Genomic DNA, 9,938 nt, shown 5'->3' with positions numbered 1-9,938 from the left:
TCTTGGAAATTTGGAGGCCAAGTCAACACTTTTAATTGTTTGCCATGTTTCTCAAACCATTCCTGAACAATATCTGCAGTTTGGCAGGGCACATTATCCTACTGAAAGAGGCCACTGCCATCAGGAAATACAGCTGCCATGATGGGGTGTACTTGGTCTGCAACAATGTTTAGGCAGGTGATACATGTCAAAGTACATTCACATGAATGCCAGGTTTGCCATGCAGCAAGAAGCAATGCACTGTGTGTTCCGACACCTTTCTAGTATAACCAGCATTACCTTTTTCAGCAATTTCTGTTACAGTAGCTCTTTTGTGGTTTTTGACCAGATGGGCTAGCCTTCACCCCCCCCCACACCCCCCCGTGCGCATCAATGAGCGTTGGGTGCCCATGACCCTCTCACTGGTTCACAGGTTGTCCTTTCTTGGACCACTTTTGGTAGGTACTAACCACTGCATACCAGAAACACCCCAGAAGACCTGCTGTATTGGTGATGCCCTAACACAACTAGCCATCACAATATGACCCTTGTAAAAGTCACTCAGATCCTTACGCTTGCCCATTTTTCCTGCTTCCAACACATCAACTTCAAGAACTGACTGTTCACTTGCTGCCTAATATATCCCACCCCTTCACAGTTACCAATGCAACAAGATAAATCACTGTTATTTACTTCACTCATCGGTGTTTGTTATGTTGTGGCTGATCTGTGCGATATATATACACACATACATATATATATATATATATATATATATATATATATCTCCCTCTCTATCTCATTATATATATATATATAACACACACTATATGGACAAAAGTATTTGGTCACACTTGTTGATTATTGAATTGAGGTGTTTCAAACAGACCCATTGCCAGAGGTGTATAAAATCAAGCACCTAGCTATGCTGTCTCCATTCGCAAACATTTGTGATACAAAATGGGTTTGTTATGAAGAGCTCAGTAAGAGAGCTCAAGCGTTGTACTGAGATAGGATGCCACCTTTGCAATAATACGGTTCGTGGAATTTCATCCCTGCTGGATATTCCACGGTCAACTGTAAGTGATATTATTAGAAAGTGGAAGTGTTTAGGAACAACAGCAACTCAGCCACGAAGCGGAAGACCACGTAAGGTCACAGAGTGGGGTCAACGACTGCTAAGGCACATGGTGCGTAAAAGTCACCAATGCTCTGCCGATTCCATAACTGAAGAGTTCCGAACTTCCACTGGCATTAATGTAAGCACAAAACCTGTGCGATGGGAGCTTAATGGAATGGGTTTCCATGGCTGAGCAGCTGCATGCAAGCCTCACATCACCAAGACCAATGCCAACCGTGGGATGGAGTGGTGTAAAGCACACAGACACTGGACTGTGAAGCAATGGAAACGTGTTCTGTGGAGTGACGAATCAAACTTCCGTTTGGCAGTCAAATTGGTGAGTCTGGGTTTAGAGGACACCAGGAGAACGTTACCTGCCTGACTGCATTATGTCAACAGTGAAGTCTGGTGGAGGAGGGATAATGATATGGGGCTGTTTATCAGGGTTTGGACTAGACCCCTTATCTCCAGTGAAGGGCAATCTTAATGCTCCAGCACACCAAGTCATTTTGGACAATGCTATGCTTTCAACTTTGTGGCAACAGTTTGGGGAGGCCCCTTTCTATTCCAACATGTCTGTGCCACAGTGAGTCGGTGTGGCCCGCACGGAGCCCTGACCTCAACCCTATCAAACACCCTTGAGATGAACTGGAACAGAGATTACGAGCCAGGCCTTCTCATCCAACATCAGTGTCTGACCTCATAAATGAATGGGCACAAATTCCCACAGAAACACTCCAACATCTTGTGGAAAGCCTTCCAAGTTGAGTGGAAGCTGTTATAGCTGCAAAAGGGGGGCCAATTCCATATTAATTTATATGTATTTGAATATAATGTCATTACAGTCCCTGTTGGTGTTATAGTCAAGTGTACGAAAACTTTTGTCCATATAGTATGTGTATATATGAGTCTGTGCAGAATAAGTTATGTTTAACTGGAAAAAAATTATATTATTTATAAATTGAGACTTACGCCAATAGAACACTTTCATTCAACACTCTTGAACTGTGTTGCTCAGACAACCTTTACACTTAATTTAACAAGGAAATAGTAAAGTCAAAATGTTCTTATAATGAACATTTGTTGATGAAAGATATATTGAGAGACACACACTGTATACGCTGTAGTTACTGCAAATACTAGGTAGGGGCTGATTTTCATCATCTTAGACTGCAAGGCATAATTGTTAAGTACACAAACATTATATCCCATGTTTACATTTTGTCAAGTGGTGACACTGAATACTGGGACAGTTTGCACAGTTTTCATAGTCATTACAAACAGGAAAATCACATGCAGCCCAAAAAATAAGCACAAGGTGCTAGCTGTGAACAACTGTGGGAAAGTAACTAATTATTGTTAGAGGGTATAGAAGTAAACTAAAATGATTTTATATGGTGTACAGGGTTTATGCGGAGGAAGTAATTAGGTAGATAAGGATGCCACTTTAAGAACAGAATGCAACATGCTTTAATAAGAAAGATGATTTCTGCACTTAGAAGCATTCAGATCAGGCTTGGGAGGATATTTCTGGACATCAACAATTGATTCACAACCTGGGTCCTGGTTGAAAAAATGGTGATAATACTTAAATGTATTTGCAGGTTTATAAGTTCCCTATGTATATTTAATGGAATTGAGCAGCACGGTGGCTGAGTGGTTAGCATTTCTGCCTTACAGAACTGGGGTCATGAGTTCAGTTCCTGACCAGGGCCATCTGTGTGGAGTTTGTATGTTCTCCGCGTGTTTGCGTGGGTTTCCTCCGGGTACTCCGGTTTCCTCCCACACTCCAAAAACATACTGGTAGGTTAATTGGCTGCTAACAAATTGACCCTAGTCTGTGTGTGTGTGTATGTTAGGGAATTTAGACTGTAAGCCCCAATGGGGCAGGGACTGATGTGAGTGAGTTCTCTGTACAGCGCTGCGGAATTAGTGGCGCTATATAAATGGCGATGATGATGAATGAAATGGAGTCCAGCAGAACGCAAGAAAAATACAGTTCGATAGGAAAAACTGCATGTGGAATTTAAATGTGCTTCTGGATGCACTAAGCAGGGCTACATTAGTGGAGTCATTCATAATGCATAAAAAAATACACTTGTTTATGCAGACACAGATCATAAGTGCAGAAACATGCAGCCTTAGAAAAACCCCACTCACATGTCTTGATTTATGCAAGTGTGCCTATATTTATACCAAAGCGCATATGTTTATGAAGCAAGTTGGCAGTGTTTGCGGAGAAGTAGTAGTTTGCGAGAGAGGGTGTTCATTGCAAAATACGGAGTATGTGCACTGGTTTGGCTAGTTTTGCGGAAGACTTAAAAATGTCTGTGGAAAAATGCATGTCTAGACACACTTTGCCCAATGTACAGCAAAGATTCAAACACACAAACATGCCACGTATAATAAATGCAGTTCCATAGTTCCCTCACGCTCATGATTAATGTAGGATATAAATTAAGCTAAACGGAGCACTATTTAGCAGAACAATAGAAAAGCTTCATTTGATGAAAACTGTGCTAGAACTTTCTTTCCCTTTTTTGATTTGACAATTTTATCAGTCTCTCCGTACACCAAGTCAAACTATCAATTTGTGAAGACATTACTGAGAGTGTAGACTAGGCGTGCATCTTGATGTGCGCAGGTCTGACCATCTAATCGCATGGGTGTATGACAAGGCGTTTTACTGTACACATCAAATGTGTTTCGTAAATAAGCACTGACCCACTAGTACACATAAAACATGCTTAAAATTAAATAACTCCCTTCTCACAATTGGCTTACCCTAAAATGAACTGTTTAGATAAAATTACCATTTGAGCAGATTATGATTATTCTCAAACATTATTTTATTAAAAATTGGAAACAAAATTGAATTGGTTAGGATGACACTAAAAACAAGTGCCAAAGCTTCAGACAAACACTAAAGTAAAGTTCCAACAACAGATGTTGAGAACTTTTGTAGTAGCTCCATCTTGTGGTTTGTTGAGTATTACAGTGGATATCAAATTAATGATGATTAGTTTGTTTGTAGAAAGCGAATGACTGAAATGCTACATTTGATTGTAATGCTTTAAAGAACAGTACATAAGGTATACTATTAACAGCATTTTCTCAGTAATCTTAATCATTTATGTCTGATGAAGTTCAACATTAAATGTATCAATAGGTATTTCCTCAGATTGAGAAGCTTAAAAAACAATTAAAATTTCTAAAGGTGTTTTGTTCATAATTCTCCCTCTCCAGCCAGCTCCCCTCCATGTTCAGGCGGAGTATAGTTCAGTGGAGATTCTTTGAAATATTGCTGCATAATTTAAAACTATTTGGAGAGGTCTGCTAACATCTGACCAAAAACCTGTATGTTTTAGTGTTACTAGGTAAGGTTAAGTAACTGGTCTATCAAAATAGTAAATTTACCATTGGTAATAAATATTTCTGGAAAGGTCCTGAACAAAATGCAGCTTCAGACGTTTGTTTAAAAAAACCTCTACATGCATGTATTTTTCCAGCAGATCATTGCTAGTAGCAAACAGCTGGAGGGCTAAATTAAATTTTTTGGTCCTCTAGGCCACTGTTACTGTGCCACCCAGCCTTCAGCGCCAAGATCTGTTGTCTAAACTCCACCACATCTCAGCTGTATAAAATAAATAAATATATGCTACCAATAATTAAAAACACACCCATTCACCCAGCCTCAACAAAAGAACATATTGATATAAAAGCTTGACTTACAAACCAACAACTGGAACTTAAGCTGTGCCTAAGCTGACTTTCTCCAAAACCAGACTTCCTAACTTCCACTTCAGTAATAGTACATATTGGGGATCATGCAGAGTTGGAAGTACACCCGTTTGCTTATCTTAAAATATGCAAATTTGTGCTGTGTATGACCACACAAAAAGGAGTATGACTACATTCGTAAGCAGATCTGACACCTGCACGTCCATACGCTTGGAGAGGTGGAACGTGGGAAAGTTCAACTGCAGTAAGGGTGTGTTCGCATAGTGGGGCTGTTTTAGAATGACTTTTTGTTACTTTCATTCATTCATGAAAAAGAAGATTACACCTTCTATATTATACAAGTTGGGTTTTTTTAAAATTTAAATCAAATCGAATAGAGAATGCATTTTCGCTATCAAATATTAAAAAATAAACTTTTCTTATGCTTATGACCTGGTTGGTTATAAGCGCTTCTGGGTGTAAGTAAGCCTGATGCAAACCTGGTGCAAATGCTACTGCTGCAGGGCTGGATGCATATTGAGATGTTTCAGGGCGTAAATACACAATTTTTCCATGCTACTTTTTAAAGCAAACAACAAGAGAAAACAGTGCTGTAGATTAGCATCTATCAAAATACATCTTCAATCAATTTATATGCAATATCTAATATACATAATTAAAGATTTATTGTAAAGTGCTACAGAACATGCTGGTGCTGTATAAATAAATGTTAATAATAATAATGTATAGATATAAAAAAAAACAAAAAACCTGCGTCCACAAATTACTATTTAAAATGCACAAATTTATTGGTAACATTAACATATATAATATCTCATAAAAAATAGGCACAACAATAAATCAAAGGGAAAAACTGGACTCTATTATAAGACTCTAAAGGTCAATCAATTTGTAAGCTTGAAAAACTATAATAATGTGAAGCCACCTGAACATTAAAGAACAAGTATGTTGATCGCTGAGAGTTAAGTGTCACTTCTATAACCAAGATTACATTTTCCAACATGCAATGGTGATAATCTCAGTAAATATTGATGTCGTATATAAAGAATACAGAGCAATGCTGGTAATGAAGATAAATGATGCAAGTAAAGTCCAAGTAATATAGAGGAACCAATAAGATCTGGATTAGTAAAAATAGGGAACCAGAATAACATGAGAGATATACGTTAGCAATGGAAGATTACAGAGTTCAGGGTCTCTAATAATCTCCCAGAAAAAATGTATCTGGCTTCTGGTAACTTGCGTTATAATCCAAAGTGCTCTGTCCCGGTTAATAGAAATAAAACTTCATCAATATGAAAGCAAATCAACCATAGTATAGTGTTCAGGAGCCAGAACACTATACTATGTTGCATTGTGAAAAGAAATGCTCTGGGGTCTATTCATGGCTCTACAATAGGCACAACTTCACCTGGGATTTATTCCCCTGCCACTTGGTAATGATGTTGGGATGCTGAATATTTGTGTAGCTGTTGAAATATAATGAAAAAAATTCCAAAATTAGCTGACTTAACTCTTTAAAGATGGCAAGGACAGAACAACCAGTACAGAGTATTTCAGGAGACAAGTAAGCTGATCGTGTGGGAGGCAGTAATCTGTCAAGTTAGTGAAGTCAGGGCTGCATGTGACAAGGCAGTGTCATGATGTGATATATAGTGGAAGAAGCAGGGTCCTCAACAGCACAAACTATCGATCTAACATTCCAGTCAAACTGGCAAATTGTGGTGTCAGATGAACCTCTAAATTAAACCAATTTAATTCATACAGCTCAATCCACAAGACTGAGGTAGTGGGGATTTGTGATGGGCCTCCCACATGCAGGTGATCATTATGCTAGTTCTTTGTATTTAGTTACAAAAATCAATCTGTACAAACCAAATGCAATTGGTCCTCCTGCCACACCATCTGCCTAGTTTTCGTCGTACCTGGAGTCCTGGGAAAAACAGCTGCATGCAAAATCTTTTACTAGCTGGTAGTGCAGCCTTAAGGCATACCTAGCAGCTTTTAGGACTATACACATACTCAATAGTTGTTGTGAAACAGCTGGGCTTTAGATTTTTCGGAAGGATGTTTGGGATTTTCTAAATAAAAAAAAGTTGACACCCTATGCTCTTAATAGTAAACGTCGCTTTTAAAAAAAGTAATATTTGAGTGTAATGCGCTAATAAACAGTACAAGTAGTACCTGGATTACTTCGTTTATCTCTATTTTCTACAAGCAGATGTCATAATTTAGTACAAAGTACAGAGGGAGTGAGTGATACATCAATGCCTGAGGAAGAAGTGTTGGAAACTTGTAATCCCTCATGTAGTAGCAGAGTGGGCACAGGCTCAAAGCTAAAGAGATCTATATATTCATGATTGGAAATTCCCCTTACAGTATCATTTGAGGTAATTACAGTGATAAGTATAATTACTCTTCAGTGTTGGCAATTTTATTTGTGCACAAGCTTATTCTTGTTCATCCTAAGCATTCAGCTCATCCTTTCTAGAACTGTATTAGGAAATTCCAAAATGAATAATGAACTTAAATGATCTGCTCCATAAGTGGAACATGTACTGATGTAAAAAGTATTCTGCAGCCTCCTAGTTTATCTCCTATTGGACCAATCAATATATTAAAGAAAAATTAAAACATATTAATGGGTCTTATTCATTAAGGAAAGTAAGGCAAAAAAGGAGTAAGTTTTCTCCTGGACAAACCATGTCAAAATGCAAGGGATGCAAATTTGTTTATTATTATTTTGCACATAAATAAAATACTGGCTGTTTTTTCATATAGCACACAAATACTTGATAGCTTTACGTTTACACTGAAATTTAAAGTTGATCTAAAACATGCCTACATCAACTATCAATCTGCCATCAAATTTTAAATTTGCCTCCCCCTCCAATGCAACATGGTTTTGCTCATGTGCAAAGTTACTCCTTTTTTACCTTACTTTCCTTAATTAATAAGTCTCATTGTGCTTTATGCTTCATGATAAAAAATGTACTAAGCTGCTTTCATTAATCATTGGATCGCATGGATTTCCCAAGTGCTTTCCAATTATTCAAAATTAATAAGAAACACTATCTGAGAAGTAAAAGTGTAAATTATGAAAGAACAGGGTTTGTTGCTTCAATACAAATTCATTGGTTTGTGCTTGTTCTTCTGCAATTACTACAGTGATTGTGGAAGGAGTTCTCTGGTTAAAAATCAGGACATCCAAAAACATTTCACAGTGTATTCTGTAAAGCCCTGCAGCATCCCCTAAGGTTCCCACAATCACCATTGTTATGCACATCTTATGCCTAGTCCGTAGCATCAAGAAACACATATCACCACATCCAAATATACAATCTATAACAGCCAGCTTCCTGACAGAATAATCAATGCGTGGTCCCATGGTTCTATGTACATGGCCAGTAATTGCTGCTTATGGTCACCATAATGGCATTATCTGCTGTTGTAAGCTATAGGCTGGCTGCGTGAGTTTCCATAGTTTTGTTTATTTCCATCGCCCTTGAGTACAACACTGATCAAACTGTGCACTGGTTACACTATATCTATAGTACAGTTTTGTGCAATATCTAACAGCAACTACAGTAAAAACCTAAAAACATAAAGTGAAAAACACAGACAGAAGCAACAAGGATAAAACACTGCATAAGCCATATACAAAACCAAAAGAGAAAAATCCCTTCAAACACAATTTTTGTTTCCATAGTCCCATCAAAATGAGAACTAAAATAAAGACTAAGGGCTGTGTTACTGCCCAAAGTAACGCACCCTGCACACCATTACCGATATTATGGTAATAGTGTGCGTAAATAACGTTAATACGTATTTCAACGCCGACATTTTGCTCGCAGCTCTACAAACAGAAAGCAGGGTTAAAATTACCGTATTACGTTAATAGGTTTAGCTCTGCATTAATCTGGGGTGAATTGAATCCCGCCCCCCCTAAGAACTGTAACAAAAATGTGAATGTGTTCCCCTGATGGTTCTGGTAAAATAGTTGATACTCTTTTAGGTAGTATAATAAAAGGCCAGGAACTTGCAGCTATCTAAAAGGTATATACTGAACACTTATACAGTGGTAAACCATAAACTAAGCAGACACTTTTCTGCAATGAATGCTCGTCCTCTCTCAACCTTTTCCTGGCCAATTGCAGTCAAAAACAGCCATCAACATTTAGCATAAAGGGGGTGTAGAATCCCATTCCAAATCTAGTTAAGGCTTTTTATTGCTTCAGTAATTATATTTTCCAATCCTATGACTTCACATGGTCTACACCATTAAGATTCTCAAGCACATGTAGACTAAGTTCTAAACCTGAGAATCTACCTAAAGACAATGATCACTAGTGCTTTGAGAATGTTCCATTTTCATTCATCTCTGCCCTGTGTCAACTGATTTTACTAAGTTGTGCATTTCAGCAGTGCACTGGTGATTCTCCATAGAGATCAATGCTTTCTGGAGAAGACAGGCATCCACTTGATGCAAAGTGTCTTGGTCTTTATAAGGTCTATATCATAGGAAGAACATGTGTATTCACTATTTATAACATGTACAGTGATTAATAAAAAGATTGCGAGTGCCAAAATCCACAAAATACAATAAAAAAATAAATATTCAGGCTGGTCAATTACAAGTGGAAAATATCACCATCAAAATAGCACATGAAGCAGCTTGCACAAAGTTTGGCTTGTGAGTGTTTGCTCTCAAATACCTTAACATATTGCCTGACACTCTTCTTCTATTATTAATGAGCTATATCACATTGTCTTTTGTGATGTAGCTTGAAAGCAACTCAGTAACTAGGAACGGTCACCTAGGCATCAATAAAATGTAAGAATAAACAAACATACAATCTGAATTACTTGGCCCATAGACAAGCAAAAAAATGCCATATTCTCAATTGTCTCATGTGTTCTTGTTGTTATAACAACATTGCTTACTCATTTTACTGAATAACAAACACGAGTCCTTTTTATAATTTTAAAGAGAACCTGCCCCTATTTTGTGTCATTCTGGTGTGGCATCTCACGGCAAGGTGCATGATGAAATGGATGTAGCATTGACTGTTCTGTCATGGTTTGGCCAGATTGAGGG

General features: G+C 37.9%; 1 protein-coding gene across 3 annotated transcripts in view; it reads right to left on the bottom strand.

The window, feature by feature from the left end:
• Positions 1–9,938, bottom strand: part of AHI1 (Abelson helper integration site 1) — a 209,725-nt gene that overhangs the window by 112,365 nt on the left and 87,422 nt on the right. The gene's annotated exons all lie outside the window — the stretch shown is intronic.

Source organism: Mixophyes fleayi, chromosome 3 (assembly GCF_038048845.1).
Source record: "Mixophyes fleayi isolate aMixFle1 chromosome 3, aMixFle1.hap1, whole genome shotgun sequence".
Lineage (NCBI taxonomy): Eukaryota > Metazoa > Chordata > Amphibia > Anura > Limnodynastidae > Mixophyes > Mixophyes fleayi.
This window is presented reverse-complemented; position numbering and strand designations above follow the sequence as displayed.